Source organism: Mustela putorius, unplaced genomic scaffold (assembly GCF_011764305.1).
Source record: "Mustela putorius furo isolate JIRA1106 unplaced genomic scaffold, ASM1176430v1.1 tig00000151_pilon_pilon_pilon, whole genome shotgun sequence".
Taxonomy (NCBI): domain Eukaryota; kingdom Metazoa; phylum Chordata; class Mammalia; order Carnivora; family Mustelidae; genus Mustela; species Mustela putorius.
The window spans coordinates 9,231,871-9,248,542 of record NW_025421296.1 but is presented as its reverse complement, the minus strand read 5'-3'; the positions used below and the strand labels follow the sequence as shown (position 1 = coordinate 9,248,542).

Genomic DNA, 16,672 nt, shown 5'->3' with positions numbered 1-16,672 from the left:
CCTGCCTTTCTTAGCCATCCAGGCCTGGTAAATGAGGGCAACGGAGGGGTTGTGTTAAATGTGGCAAAATCTAATTACTGCTTGATTTATAGCCACATCACACTGTAGCCGAGGGGCGAGTTCACTGCCATGAAGCACACTTGGCTGGTTACAGGCTGCCTGAGAGTTCTGCTCGCTTCTGCTGGCCGCTGGAGCAGGTGGCTCCTCTCGTTGCTGAAGTCTCGGGCCCCTGGGGGGAGATCAGGCCAAGGCTCTTCAGGCACCTGATGCTGGCATGGGTGAGGTCATGCTGGGCTTGCTGGACACACACACACACAGCACACTGAGACAGCTACACGCAGCGTTTTTGGCAAGGCTTCTCTTCCCCATTTCCTGGATATTAGGAAATGAAACTAGTGTATGTTCCTAAGGAATCTAATTGGAGGCTCTGCCCCCTTCACTGTTCTGATTTCTTGTGCTGTTGTACATCAAGCTCGAGGATCCAAATTCTCCAAGATGACAGTTTCCAGTGCAGAAACCCCCTGGGTGGACCCATCCCACTCCCTTCCCAGTCTCCTTTAGAAGACCCCGTGAAGGCTCAGAGGCTCAGAAGCAGACGTGTAGCCTCATGGGGGCAAAGGTGCATGGCAGGGTCCGCTGCCCGCGCGCCCCTCCTTCTACTGGTTCTCACTGGCAGCCTTGAGGTTACAGACCTCTCTCTGCTCCTGACCTATGAAGTGGTGACAGTAGTTAGTATCTGCTTCATAGAACTGTGGCAAGGGTGAAATGAGGAACAGGTGTTTTCTGATGGGGCCAGACACAGAGAAGGTTTTCAGTGAAGATTAGCTGTTCCTGGGCCAGAACTGAATGGAAGACTCACCCCCGTCTGTGTTCTCCTGTTCCTGCCCCTCACCCTCACAGGTGGGTCGACCATAGTGGTTTGATCTCATTTGCTTTGTCCCTGGGGACAGCCAGTTTATCACTGATACATCTTGGAATTTTCTGCATGTGGCTTGGCTGGGGATTTTTGTTTTTTTAAATTTTCTATAGATGGTACACCCCCTTATTAGCTTCAGGAAGCCAACTCCCACCTTGCCTTCTCTCCTCTCCCCTCTCAAAGTTGTAAACTAGTTATCCATACAGCTGTTTTTATGTCAGAAGAAACTGAGGCATAAAGAAATTCAGTAATTTTACCTAAATCCACATAACTCATAAGGAACAGAATAGATATTCAAACCCAAGACTGTCTTAAAGCCTCCTAGGACCTCGAGATGCTTAACTGTGAGTTTGTTTATGTGACATACAAGTCAGAAAAAAAAAAAAAAGGCAAAGGGATATAGGATATTCCTGTGAAATACGTTTTAATTTCTTCCAGAAAACTGCTTTATTACCAATGTGAGACGGATAAAAAAAAATTGTCAGGTAAAAAGCAGAAGAGTCAACAAAAACTTTTAAGAGAGGTGTTGTAAAGGGGTGCTAATAGTGGTTGACTGTTGAAAATAAGCTTTCCCAGGGCCTATAAATAGAAAAAAAAAATTCTCCGGTCCTAATAGAGTCATCTAAATCTAAACATAAAGGTGCAACATGACATTCAAATGAGTAAAATTATAACTGACATGAATTCATGGGGGACTGAGTCGTCTTTCTTCTTTATATATGCGTGGCACGCTATGTATAAATAAGAGGTTGGAAAGTTTAGAAGAATTTAAAATAAAAATAGTTTTTAATTAAGACGTCAAATCAGCAATAAGATTTTAAAAACTTTGTAGTGAGACTATGTTGGAAATAGCATTCTTTTAATACAGTATGGGATATTTGTTGAGGTAAGACTTAGAGATATTAAGTGTACAGTTTGATAAGAAGGTCTAAGAAACATAGACTCTCATAGAACCACCCTGATCAAAATGTAGACCATTTCCATCACCCCAGCAAATTCTGTCTTGCCATTTGGCCGTCAGTTTCCCCTTTCTAGCACCATAAGTTAGTTTTATCTGTTTTTAAATGTATATAAATAGAATCAGTAAATATCCTTTGCTCTGGTTCCTTTAGTTCGATAATATGTCTTCCAGATTCATCCATGTTGTTGACTCAGTAGCCGGTTCCTTTTAATGCTGAGTAGTATCCCATTCTGTGGGTGTAGTGCAGTTGCCTTTTCTCTGGTCTTCTGTTAATGGATATTTGGTTTGTTTCCAGTTGGACATTTGGAATAAAATTGCTGGGAACAACACTGCACAAGTCTTTTTGTGGACGTATGTTTTTCTGTATCTTGGCTTATACCCCTGAGTGGAATTTCTGGGTCAGGGGCCAAATGTGTGATTGACTTCAGGCTTTCCCATTAGCAGTGTGTGAAAGCTCCAGTTATTCCACGTCTTTGCCGACAATTCGTATTGTCTTTATTTTTAGTGATTTGAGTGGCTATGAACTAGTGTCCTACTGGGTTTGAATTCATATCTCCCTCATAACTAATGCTGAATACCTCCTAAGGTGCTTACACATGTCTTGTGCATCTTCTTTTGCAAAGTGTCTATTGAAGTCTTTTCCCCTTTTTAAAAGTTGGATTGTTGGTCTTTCTGTAATTAATGTGTAGCCCTTTATTTTTTCTGTCTAAAAGTTCTTTTTCAGATATACGTATTAGTTCTATCTTCTCCCATTTCATGTTTGGTTTTTTTTTTTTTTTTTTTTTTTTGGACAGCATCACTTGATGGGCAGAGGTTTTTAATTTTTTTAAGAAACAATTTGTGAATTGTTTCTTTAACAGTGTTTTGTTTTGTTTTGTTTTGTTTTTTTTGTGACTCTGGGATATCTTAACCTAATTCAAGGTTGCAAAAATATGCTCATGTTTTTTTCTAGAGGCTTTACACTTTTAGATATTAACTTGAAGGTCTATGATCTGTCTCGAGTTGATCATTTTGGTGTGAGGTAGGGGTCAACGTTTACTGTTTTTCTAAATGAATATCCAGCTAATCCATCATCATTTTTTGAAAGTGTTTTTTATTCTCCACTGAGTTGTCTGAGTTCCTTTGTCCAGAATCAGTTGTGTATTTATGGATATATTTCTAAGCTCTTCTGGTTCACTGATCCAGTAGTTTGTTCTTATTAATGCCATAATATTGGAATTTCCTTGTCTTTATGCAATAGCTTATGGTCTTTCTTTAGGACCCCTTCTTATCAGTGGAAGCTCAGATGACCCAGCATACAGGTTCTTCACAGTGGGACACGTTTCCACAAAATGGGAAACATCACTAATATTTGACATGGAATTTTGCAGGTGGAGTGTGTTTTGCAGTTGGATGACTTCGGTTTATTCAGATATGAAAAATCTGGTGTAATACATTCCATTTCACTGCAATTTAGGTCAGAGAATAATGCTGGAAAGAAATATGTATGAAGGCCTGAGTGAACACAGACTACAGAACAGCACAAAACTAGTATATAAAAAAGGAAGATAGGTTAATTGAAATTCCAATTAATTTCACACAACTGAGTCCAGCCAGAGTTTGAAATGACAGTGCTTTAGTATTGCTCCTTCTTGGTTGTCATTGGAGTTTTTTTTTTTTTTTCCCTATAAAATACATCTTTGGATATCTTTTGGGAGGACAGAAATGAAGTTGTTTGTCCATAAGAAAAAAAATAATAGAGGAAATTCTGCTCAAGTTCCATTGCTAAAAATGAGGAAATTAAGAAGAGTAGTAATTACAAATCAAAAAAGATCTTCTTTCTCTATGCTTCCTCTTCTGTTCCTGTCCTAGGCTGGGGTTTGAGGCAGGAGGCTCTGGCCCATCTATGCAGGGCCCTGACTCTTGCCTGGAACATCTAAAAAAGTTAAGGGTATTGATTTTGAGCTGTTAGACCACCCATGACTACTGATGAAGTATCGAGACCTTTAGGGATTTCTAATTACTTCATCCAAAAACACAGGATCCACTCTTTGTGGATAAGCTGTGCTTATTGTAGGCAAAATGAAATTAAGTAATCTCCTCCTGTACCCCCAGCTCACCCTCAAGGTAACAGAACACGGAGTACTATCTTCTTAAATCCTGGCATTGACTCATATCACATATTCAAATTGCATATGTTCTTAAAAGACATTAAGAAAACATGCAGGGATGCCTGGGTGGCTCAGTTGGTTAAGCCGCTGCCTTCGGCTCAGGTCATGATCCCAGAGTCCTGGGTTTGGGTTTTGGGTTCCTTGCTCAGCAGGGAGCCTGCTTCTCTCTCTGCCTCTGCCTGCCACTCTGCCTGCTTGTGCTCTCTCTCTCTCTCAAATAAATAAATAAATAAATAAATAAACCTACCTAAAAAAAAGAGAGAACACATGCAAATATTATGCCTACCTTTTGGAGGAAGATGATTAAAACTGCAAATGCTCCTTTAGTCTATAACATGTGCCAAATACCATCAAGATAGGGGGTGAGTGGTTTCTCTTGCTGCCCTCTGGGCTCCTATAGTGCTTTTCCACTAATCTGTTAGGCACTTTATGCCATTTATTCCTTACAGAACATTTCTCTGATGTTAATTTAAAAACTTTCTATGTAATTTGGTACACAAATCACTGTGTAGACTTGACTCAGACTTCATGATAAAAAAACATTCATCGTGTGCTATTCCATGTAGAAAAAATTTAAACTCTCCTCTTCATTAGAAGACCTGCCTGCAGTAGAATTAAAATACCTTCTCCCTGAATGGGAGCACTGATTTGGCAAAGATCATGAGCAGTCAGTTCAAGAGGAATGTAATCGAATACTTGAAATTTAAATTAGCTTGTAATCTGACTTTGAAAATAAAGCAGAAGAGAAGCTCAAGAAAGTTTCCTTAAGGTGAATTAATGTCCTTCAAGTCTCTTCCAGTTTCAAAGTTAATAACATACATACGATAAAAGTAATATGCAATGAGGCTTATCTTTTCCTGTGCTTATTCTCCCTGAGACACTGACACCGTGATTAGAAAATGCTCCCTATAGAGAGAGCACCCACATCCGCAGAAATGGTTTTCAGATACCACCAGAGATTTACAAAGTGTCTCGGTAATGTTTGGAGGAGTAACTTTTCTCTTGATTGCCGCTGTAAAGCATAAAGCGATAACCCGAGAAAGAACCTTCAATAAGTAACACAGATTTTGTTTATTTTGAAACTAGTCAAGTGTTCCTATTTTCAGAGGTTTCTTTTCTCTTCAAATCACTTCTTCCTCATTCTTGAAGGACACATTGTTTTTCCCCTAAAAATCACTGAGCAGTAAACACTCCAGGAGAAGAGCACTAGTTAAATGAAAAGGGTCCCGTAATTATCGTTGCTGCTTTTAACAGGATTCCGAAAGAGAGATTTTTTTCTTGCTATAAAAGAAACCATGGAAAAGAATGTCTACATATGGAACTAGGAGCAGGAGAAAATAGGAAATCCAGATACAGAAACTAGGCACCAGGTATGAAAAACTTAACATTCAAAAAAGGAACTAGAAGGGGGAGTGATTATTTTCAGTAGGGGAAAAAAGAAAAGTCTTGGCTTTACAGACAATTACACATTTAATGATATAGATGGAGTAGAGCTTAGGTTGCTTCAAGGCAAATTTGTGTTAAACACTTCCCACTTGCACATTAATTTCTATTGTGACACTTAAAAAATTGGTCCCTGGATATAATAAAATTGCCTTTAAGATATACACAGGTAAATGGAAATATCTTTCCAACAAAATCATCAAACCATTATCCATTAATGATCCTGAGCTAAGGTTCACAAGTTTTTTTAGACTATGAAAAGTAAAAACAGTCAGTAGAGGCAGACACACTAAAAGGTGGTTGTTTTGCTTTATCTTAACTTTAAACTTAATTGCTACTCTAGTAGTAACAATCCATAAAGCTTCAGAAACCTGCCAAGGTCTCAGTCAATCTTGAAGCATGCTAATGTTCCTAACTTTATATCCAAAGAAATGATTTTTTATTTCCTTCATCACTTAAACTTACTGGCTTCTTTCCAGACATTTGAACCGAGTCATGCCTTCCAAGTGTGTAAGAATGCTTTTAGATAAAAGGAGACAATTATCCAAATAACTAAGGCAAGGAGTATCTGAATTGCGCTTAGCAGTGTGGACTTAACCGTGCCAGGAGAGGCTTGCCCTAATGTCTAATCAGCAAATTGACTGACAATCCACGCTGAACTCTTGATTCCCATTCTGATGGTCTGACTTAGGGCTGGGAAGATTAGCTCATCAAAATTGTGTTTGCTGAGGCTGCTACTTACTCGCTGGTTATTTACCTGCTGGTTAGCAAAGTTAAGTTGCACCATGAAGACTGGCTGTAGGCTAGATCTGTCAACCAGGACACAAGGCAGCAAGAATCTCCAAGCCTGAGATATTAGAGGGGCTGTACTCATTCAAAACTTGCCACCCACAGGTTTTTCTTTTCCTTGGGAGGGAGTAGGAAGAAACAAAGTTTTAATAAACAATTTATGTTCAATGTTAGTAATAGCACAGTAGAAAAATTTAAAACTTCAGACAAGTCAACCACGCAGAAATTCACTATTCACGTTGTAGGATTTGCTCCCACACCTTTTCTCTATATATTCAGACATCTCTGTATACATACATAGGGAGGTAATTTTAACAAAATGGAATCATAATATATGTTGATTTATGACTCTCAATATTTTAGCTTATAATCTCATTTAATAAATACTCCTCTAAATATCGCTTTTGAATAACTGTATAATGTTCCATTAATTTTAATTATGCACATTATGGTAATCAATTGGCTATTGTTGAATACAATTTTCTTTCTTTCTCTTTTTGCTCTAGAAGGGATACTGTGATATGACAAATACCATAACTATATATTTTTTGCAAATATCCTCAGTTATTTCTAATTTATTTTTGTGCACATGATCCTTAGAATGATTTTCCCATAGCACATGGGCATGGGTAAATGTATACACATTTGTAAAATTTTCAAAATGTTTTTTCCCACATTGCCCCAGGGGGGGAAAAAAATCCATGCTTATTTAAATTCCAAATTTCTAGATGAAGTTCTTAACAGTATAACATTTCCCATCTGAGTTGTCCCCAGAGCATGCTGATTATATATTTATATTATGTACTTCTTTTGCTAAAAGAAGGGTCTGTTTTTCTAATACCAATAATATCACTTGGCCTGGATGCTTAATTTTTTGGTCAGCCAAGTATGATTAAATAATGCTTACAAAAATGCTAGGTACTCTCTAAATGCTTTCTGGATGTGTTAACTCATTTAATCCACATGATATCATTATCCTCATGTTATAGATGAGAAAATTCAAGCATGAATAAGTTAAGTAATTTACTCATGGTTGCCAGTTGGAAAGTAGCTGGATTGGGATAAAATATAACATGATACAAGGTGAGAAGTACATGACGTTCTAGCAACATAATTACTCCCAAAGAGTATCATTCAGGAGGCTAAAACTTCTAAAGTTTTGATATGAGCCCTTTGAAGACACCTATCCTTTGGCTCCTACTAACATTAAAAGTTTCAGAAAAGGGGCACCTGCGTGGCTCAGTGGGTTAAGCCTCTGCCTTTGGCTCATATCATGATCTCAGGATCCTGGGATCCAGCCCTGCATCCAACTCTCTGCTCAGCAGGGAGTCCGCTTCCCCCTCTCTCTCTGTCTGCTGCTCTGCCTACTTGTGATCTTACTCTCTATCAAATAAATAAATAAAATCTTTAAAAAAAAAAAAAAAGAAAGTTTCAGAAAGACCCCAGATGAATTTCATAACAGTTTTGTTTTGTAGTTAAATATTTATTTGGATGAAACTAATCGTTCAAAGTTAGTAATGTTAAAACATGATTATGAGCATTCGTACCATGCATAGTTGAAGTTCTTCCATGAACCTTTTGCTTAAAATAGCAGCACATATTGCTCATGCAAGATGATATGCCTTGATTTTGGACAATAATCGTAGAGATAACACTCAAACACTGATGCTGATGCTATACAGAACTATTTATAATTATAGGAAATGTCATTTAACCGAAATCTGAAATGGTTAGGCATTCCACTTGAGGAGACAAGAGCTACAATTTAGGATGTTAGTCCATTTATTATAATTTAAAGGTTTGTAGGAATTATCCATGGTCAGTAGAGAAAGAGTCCAATCCTGAGCCCTTTTGGTAGACAAAGATAAATGATAAGGTAAACACTTTCACATCCTAGAAGATGCTTATCAATGTCCATTAAATATGGTATGATTTGAGAACAGAAGGGAAGGTAATAAGCTCAGGACGAATATTGCAAGCCAATTCAGAGCTTATTATATAATTTTATATAAGATTTTTATATTACATATATGTTATGTGTGCTATATTTATATTATATTATTTATCATTATATATAATATATTGGCATACATAAAATTATTTAATAAAATTTAATTATTACACCCACGGGATAACTAATTTTTTGAGTATAAGAATAAATGTGGTTTTAGTGTGAAACAGAGCAAAATAGGAACAGATTGAGTCTGGAGTCCCTGAACAAGCCAGTCTCTGAGGCTCCCCTTTCTGAATTCTGCACCTCACCCCTCCAGGGAGCAAAACTCCCAGGTGCTTATGGCCTCCCTTGTCTGTAAATTCTGCCAAGGGAGATATTCTCAAACCAGGGTCATATAATAGGGAGCCGATATATATTTCTGGAACTAAACTAGATGATGAAGCAACATCACCTCAGTATTTTATTTTATTTTTACCTTAGTATTTTAGATTCTCAAATAATCTCCTCTTCTTGTCTTAAACTTCCATTTCTTAAAAGTTGCCAGTCAGAATGTCAAAGATTAATTGTAATTGGTTATTTAAAATCATTCCTGTTAAGGTATAAATCCTGATGTCTTAATTAGTGATTTTTGTTGTTGTTGTTAAAGAAAGTTTCTTAGTGATATTAATTTTTAATTTCCAGAATGCTCATTCATTAAAGGCTCTCTGCTGTGCAGTACCATTTGGACATGTGGGTTCTGATTCCAACATGTCCGCAACCATGTGTGAAAGTCCTTGTGCATTCGACCTCATCAGCTGAATAAACCCATGTTTGACTTGTAGATCTATGTAAATATAAATGAGAGGAGGATAGGAGGTTTGATTTCTGAAGAATATCAAAGTTTGTTATTTATGCAGTGCTTAAAGTTGTATGCAATGAGAGACTTTCAAAATACCCTATCATTGATTATTAGACTTTATAATTAGGAAACAATCATTTGGGTAAAACTGGGCTGCTCTAGAAAACAGTTGAATCGAAAAGATACTTTCCAAAGAATATTGTGTTTGTGAGTTAGGACTCTAAGATGCGAAATAAAATCATCTTAATGAAGAATTTTCTTAATCTGATGTTCATTAGGCATGTAAATGTGCTTTTTGCATCAAAATTTCAAAACTTTCTTATGTTACCCTAATCATTTAGTTTCTTAGTTTTGGGAGGAAAAGTCCCTTTTGCATGACCATATCCCAGCTCTCTTCTTAACCCTATTGACCTGCACAGGAACTCCCTTGTGGATTCTTAATCTGAACCATGTTATGCTGGACGTTGAGGTTGCCATTCTTTCCAAGGTTCGAGAGCTCACCTCCAGGGCAGGGGTCTTATGTATTTCTGCAAAATTAGCATAAGTAGGAGTTGGAGTCCAGTTTTTCATTTTCCCATAGAAGGGCAAGGGACAGGCTGGTTAGTGTTAGGACTTGTGGAGGTGTGAGGGCTGGGCAGATCTACAAGGTCTGCTAAAGTTGTAGGCACTTGATACTTTTGTGCCCTGAGGTCAGGATGCTAAATGTTGGAGAAGGATACAGAGGGTATGGGACATAGCAGATGTAAATTTTGTCTGTTTCAGCTTTTTTTGATGGTTAGTCCCATACCTAAGAAATTCTTTGTTCTCTTTCTCTCTTTTTAAGATCTTATTTACTTATTTGACAGAAAGTCAGTGAGAGAGGGAACAAGAGCCAGGGGGAGAGGGTGAGGGAGAAGCAGGCTCCCCGCTGAGCCGGGAGCCCAATGTGGGGCTCAATCCGAGGACCCCAGGATCATGATCTGATCCAAAGGCAGATGTTTAACGATTGAACCACCTAGGCACCCACTTAGTTCTCTTCTTCCACCAAGTGACTTCTGCCTCTAGGCCTAAGAGACCAGTTTCATTCCTGGTTAAAAAGGCATGATGGGGCTAATCCCAGTGCAAGACTGACCTATAATTTAGCCATTTCAAAGTCTGGAGTCCTAAACTCAGTGGTCCATTGGGTGGGCCGGGGTGGCAAACTGTTAGGAGAGGCTGAGAGCATGTAGGGTCTCATAAGTTTATTATAGGGGGTACAGCAGGAGCATGGCCCAAGGAAGTGGGGAGGGAGAGAGACCCTGAGGAATGGTCTGTTCAAGCGCTGTGCTCAAGAACCACTGACTTGTGCTGTCCAGACACGCACTTGTGGGTCCTATGAAGGCCCTCTAGGAGGGTGCTTGGGCCGTGTGGGATCTTCACTTTACAGATAGAGACCGTGTGTGCGAGGGTCTCAGACACACCTTACTGTGCTACCAACTGCAGACCATTCATAGCAGGCCTCCACGACAATCTCTCCTGAGCTAGTGACCCCCAAATTCCTAACTCCTTAACTATCTCAACTGTTCCCTACCCTTCCGTCTCTCTTCGCCAATACTGTAAAATACGTATCAGAAGGATAAGAGAAAAGGTGATGGCACAGGCAAGGCTTTGAGAAGACACCACAAGATGCACCATTGGATTGTAAACCGAGTTCCACCGAGAGGACTCAAGCAGTCTGCTTATGGCCTGGCAAGATGACCATCTACACACAATCATTTTACCGAGTTCCACCGAGAGGACTCACGCAGTCTGCTTATGGCCTGGCAAGATGACCATCTACACACAATCATTTTTATCAGTGAGTGGCTTCCCAGGCGTCCCTGAGAACGGACTCCCACAGTGGTGGTTTGCGCTGATATGCAAAGGAGCCTCTGAGGCCCTGTTGACACGGTGGGGTGGCTTCTTGGTCAACAGGGCAGCATGCGAAGCCTCTGAATGAAGAGGGGCCTGAGGGCTGCAGGTGGTCTTTGGAGCAGCTGGGGTGATTTCTAGCAGCTCCATTCCGTCTTTCTCAGCCTGCCCATGTTACACCTGCATCGGGCACCTTGTATGCTGCATTCTAAGAAGGAAGGGAGGGAAGGAGGGAGGGAAAAGGAAGGGGGGCGGGGGAAGGGAGAAAGGGAAAGGAAGGGAATGGAAGAGAAAAACGAACAGCCAGTGCTTGGGACTTATGAGCAGAGAAGGAAGGAGCACCATACTTCCTAACTACTCACATGCTTTTCCACCAGTTGTCCTACCCATTGTAGTCAGAGGAGACTTTCACAGCTGGGACATGCTTTTCTTTTCCTTGGAGTTGGTAGTAAGTGGTATGCTAAAGCCACTCACGTGGTCTGGGGGGAGCTGATTGTTAACATCTGTGCCCAGTGACTTCATGTTAGTTGGTGGCTTGACATCCCACGGTGGACATGCTGCTGGTCAGGGCCACATCATCCCAGGCTGGCTGTTCTGACACAAGCTAACCCATAGTGGGCATGGGTTGGGATCCATGGCATGTCCTGGACCATGGCTCGGCTGCTGGTCTTTGCTCCCTCCGCTGGCAAAGCTGGGGGAGTAGAGCTGGACTGGGACTCCCAGTCAGCTGAGTGAGAGAATCATCAGCCACGGAGATCCAGCTTTTGAGCAGATACAGTTCCTTATAACAGAAACAGCCCTCCTGGATCCCTTTCAGCAAGCTGGACTTTGACCAACAATGGAAACTGAGACACAACTGATCAGTCTAAAGTTATCTAGGAGCCATAGGCTTAAAAAGCATCATTTTTAGTATATAAAACCCTAGTTTCTGTTCCAAGGAAAGGACATTTAACAAAGCTCTACATGGAAATTCTTCTTTTTTTCTTTTTTAAGACTTACTTTATTCATCTGAGGGAACACAAGTGGGGTGAGAGGCAGTGGGAGAAGCAGACTCCCCGCTGACATGGGGCTCCATCATGGGACTCTGGGATCATGACATGAGCCAAAGGCAGATGCTTAACAGACTGAGCCACCCAGGTGCCCCCCTAGATGGAAATTCTCAAAACGTAGGCTTTCCTCTCCTCGTTCTCCAAGGTTGGAGATTCAGAACAGAATTTGAGGAAATCATTCAGGTGGGTAAATGGTATGTGTGGTGAGGGACTAATCTTCCTTGCCCGGTGTGCAAATATGAGATGGACATGTTTGTGTTCTTTGCACAAGGAAGGGTAAGTGAAGGTTTTGCCTTGCAAGATAGTGGGAACCTCTTACTCTTTAGAAAGAACTGAAAAGGAATCGGCAGAGTTTCAGGGGGCTTGTCCCAAACTCTCTTCCTCCTTTGGTGGGTGCTGTTTGCCTCTGTGTCTCCATGCCCTTCATTTGTCCTCAGGCCCCATCAGCAGCTCCAGGACCTTCACACACTCTTGGTCCTCACCCGCCCTCCCTTTAGAAACCTTCTGCCACAGACAAGTCAGTCCACCCCCACTTCAAGGCAGTTTACCCCATGGTGCTTACTCATTTGTTAATGAATCACTTAATGTTTCTCTCTCTCATTAGGTGGAAGCTCTGTTAGGAATCAGAATACTCTGTCTCTCTGCTGTCTTTGCACATAGTAGGTGCCAGAAGGTGTTCACTGAAGGAATGAATGATTTTTCAGAATCAAGGATGCGTTGACAAAAGTTCAAAGACAAAATTGCTTATTCTTGAGGTCAAAAAAACAAAGGCTCACTCAGCAGAGAGGCAGTCAGAAAGATGACCAATTAACCGCTACTTAGTTTCAAACAAATATTGGTTCCAAACATGTTGAAAGATAAGACCGAAGAAAGGACAGCCGCTCCCGCCTCTCAGAAAGGGTCTGCTTAATGCTTATACAAAACAGGCATGAGAGAAATTCATCAAACAGCTTTTTAAAGTGCCGTTTTTGAGCTAGCAGTCTGTTAAATGAAGGGGAAGGCAGGGCTGTTCGATGTTTCCTAGATAAATGCCTGGAAGTGTTACTAGTCTGTATCCTGGCAGCCTCCAGGGAGCTGTGCCTTAGGCCAAATCACTGAAGCCAATTCCTCTTGGAGTTATAGCTCCTGATGATACTGATTGCACTTTGATAATTCCATGGTTGACGCTTCCAGGTAGCACGCCGAGCATTTTCTTTTGCAGACTCGTCTCTGTCGTATTCTCCCAGAGTTTGTGTCTCCGTGTACGTTTCCCCACACTTGCTGGCTCTTGAGTTTATGGACCATGAGTTGCTGTGCTCTCCCTTGGAAGTTTATGGGCCATGCCGTCCCTTTCTCCAGCTCACTTCCCAGACAGGTGTGGGACACAAAGACTGGAGGATGAAAAATGATCCGTAGGCAGGATTCCTTTTCAGTGGCTCCTGATTAATCCCTGGAGATATCTGGTTCCTTGGAGCAAATCATAATGCCTTTTGAGAATGTCAGCTTTCTCTGAAGGTTTTCAAAGGAGAATCAGAGCAAAACAAAACTACAGAAATGAGAAGTTTGCATCATTCTACTGGATTACAACTCGACTGGTAAAATATACCCATTTCTGAGAATTACTGAAGGAAAGTTTAACATGTGAACAAACAGATTTGATTAATATCACCGCAGGATGGTTAATTTTGTAAAACATACTGAGAAGAAAGAAAGGACTTTAAAGGAGAACAAATCCAGACAAAAAGCTGCATTAGACGAGCTGACTTCTCTCCCTTTCTCACATAAACGTGTCGTTTTAAATTGAATCAAACTTCTCATTATCTACTTTCCCAATTTATATTCCATAGAAAACACTTTTAAAATGTATATCACATGATCTATATTGCAAATCATTAATGAAATGTAATTATATGCCCATAATTTCCTGAAAATACCTTCTAAGATTGGTTCTTATAGAGTCAAGTAAAATTGTAGCAATTACATAGACAAAAAGGAGGTGTAATAATTTTTGTTTCTAGAGTGAGTACCAATAATGATTTTCTGTGATGAATCAAGTCTGCCATTAGCTTGTCACTGTTAATTCTAAACGGTGTTTCTGACAAAACTCGGCAGTGGGGAAGTGTTTAGATACTTTTTTTAGAGTAGTGTGATGCTGGAAGAGAAGGTAGACAATAAGATGTAGCATCAAGCTTGCTGCTATTAATAATAGCTTGATTAGAACTCACTGTGTGCGAGGCCCCGTGCTAAGTGCTAATAGCTCATTGAAATAACCCTGCAAGGTGTCTCCCATTATGGCCTCAGGGATACAAGAAAAATCCAGTCCCCTGCCCATTCACAAAGGGAGGAAATAGCTGATCCAGAACTTAAACCCAGTCAGTCTGATGGTTAGGTTCATGCCTTTTATCTATGCATCGGACCACCTCTCACAGGACTTGGCTTCTAGACTAATTTTTGCCATTAAATTGTGAGGTGGGCAAATTTATTTAATTTTTGCTTTTATAATAACTTCTTTTTAATATATTTTTATTAATAACTTCTGATATCCCTTTTCCATCTCATCTAGCTCTTAATTATTATTCAGTACTCTAGTCAAGATTATGACTTTTGACACCTTGATTAGCCCTTTTCCACTGTGGATGGCAATGTGCATGGTATTTCCAAGTATACTGAGAGATTAATTAGCACTTTAGGACAAATGAGTGGCAAATTGCTAACCAGGGTAAATAAAGTGAGGCTTGGATTTTATAGCACTCAGATTTTAATATCCTCCTTGTATCGATTGTATTATTTCTCAGTGCTGGGATCTGTTAAGTTTAAGTCAGCCGGTAGTTCTGTGGATTGATTTAGCCACTCTTTGTTTCTCTGCATTGGAGAAAAAACCAAGAATGTACTTTTAAAGATCACTTATAGTTTATAAGGTGATGCATTAATCTTCAAAATGACAGGAAATCAAGATGATTTTGTCTGTGGAGTTTAATTATTAAAATTTAATTTGCTCATGTGCTTTGCTCCAAGAGCTCTGTGCTAGCAAACTAGCTATAATTAGATTAGCAGCCTGCTAAGCGCTGGTGACAGCCTGCGCCTCAGAGAGCATGTGCTGGATTCTGCATGAGCCTCTCCTCATTGGCTGCTAGCATCACTGCTCGCCAGTTTGATAGGTTTCCACAGCACTCTTTATGCTGCATTGGAGACATAGATACAGAGATACTCTTCTGTGTTCTTGCAACGGTGGAGGTGCTCAGCTGGTAACGGTAAAGGAGGAGGAGGGCACCGGGGAGAAGGTGTCTGTCTTTGTTGTAGTGTATTGGAGCCACCAGCTGCTGGCTGCTGGGGATCAGGGAAGAAGTTTCAGTTCACGGTAATTACTTGGAGGCTTTCTCTCGCAGGAAAAACAGGGCCATGCATGAAATGAAGCGCGTTCCTCATGTCATCTGTTTAATTTGATCTTGCTTTTGTTAATATCATGCATACTCCAGCGTTCCCGGATTGTGGTGTGTTCTGCCGGAGAAGGCTCGGCCGGTAAACAGCTACCCTGTTCATGAAGGAATATTGTTTTCACCTGGATTCAAGTGTGTTGTGTAGTGGGGATTGATGCTTATTGGTTCTCTTCTGTTTGGGAAAGTCCGATGTTGCATCAGCGTAAGTGTCTTTGGAGGTGCGTGTCAGTAGCCGGTTGACTTTGTTTGCATGGAGTCCGGACTCCCGTGATTAATGAGCAATCAAGGAGAGTTCAGTGAGACACGCTTTAATTAGGACGGGGCAGCGATTCGCCTCGTGTCGACGCGGGGTCTTAGCAGAAGTAATGTGCTATTGTTTCTTCAAAGATGTGTGCAGCCTTCATTTTGGATGGTTTTCTTTGTTTCACCTTTTGTAGTTTTCCTTAAGCCTTCTGAATATGGAGAATATTAGCATATCCTGTTTTGCCAAAAAATATATTTAGGTGTGTAGTCCGCCGTGCCAAAGGGAGAATTTTTCACTCTGGGCTTTGTTTAACAGGGACATTGCTTTCGGAGTTGAAATGAAATCACAGAAAGGTGGGGTTCTTATCACTTTGCCTCAGGTTTGACAGCATTCAAAAATTCCTGGGTTGTTTTCCAAATCAAATCATAAGTGATCCTAAATTCCATCATAAAGATGCTCTATTTTGGAGGAAAAATAGCTACGTGGCCCAGGCTGGGCTGAAGGAAGCCCAAACAAACGCAGTGGGACTCCTTGTTTTTCAGGGTACCTTCGCCGTAGAGTGGTTTTACACCAGGAGAGCCCCTTGGTATCCCTTAGTCTTTAAACTTAAAAATCGGTATCCTTACCATATCAGGCTGTGGAGACCACAGAAACTTGTGTATTGACTCACCAGTCACACGGCTGGCTAGCTGCCACCATGCGTCTCTCTATCAGTGGAGAGCCCTGCTGAGAGCTGAAGGCTGTCAGGAATTCTTTCCCTGCTCCCGAAAAGCCAAACATTGCCATTTCACTATTTTGTTAAAATAACTGCTTTGACTTATGGCTCTCTTCTGGCTGAAGGGGTTCCATACATTCTTTGGCAGAGGAAAACTTGAGCTTACTTAACTGGGCTTCTCTCCCTCACCGCACCCCCACCCCAACTACACGTTCCCCTCCCTAGGCTATCCCGAGGTGTAATAAATTGTCGAATGTCCTGTTTCTCTCAGATGACAGTGTGAAGAAAAAAAAATAAAGGCTATTATGAAAGGTGGTCATTGATGGTG

The 16,672-nt window shown here is 40.7% G+C and overlaps 1 protein-coding gene across 3 annotated transcripts in view; it reads left to right on the top strand.

Annotated features, from left to right (window-relative positions):
• Positions 1-16,672, top strand: part of FAM110B (family with sequence similarity 110 member B) — a 150,407-nt gene that overhangs the window by 64,239 nt on the left and 69,496 nt on the right. Inside the window, exon 1 of one of the 3 annotated variants that reach the window (XM_004768793.3) lies at positions 15,093-15,199. The exons of 1 other annotated variant lie outside the window; for it this stretch is intronic. The gene's annotated coding sequence lies outside the window, so the exon portion shown is untranslated. Of the gene's footprint in view, positions 1-15,092; positions 15,307-16,672 lie in introns of those variants that run through there. One more of the 3 variants, XM_004768792.3, reaches the window with a different exon arrangement.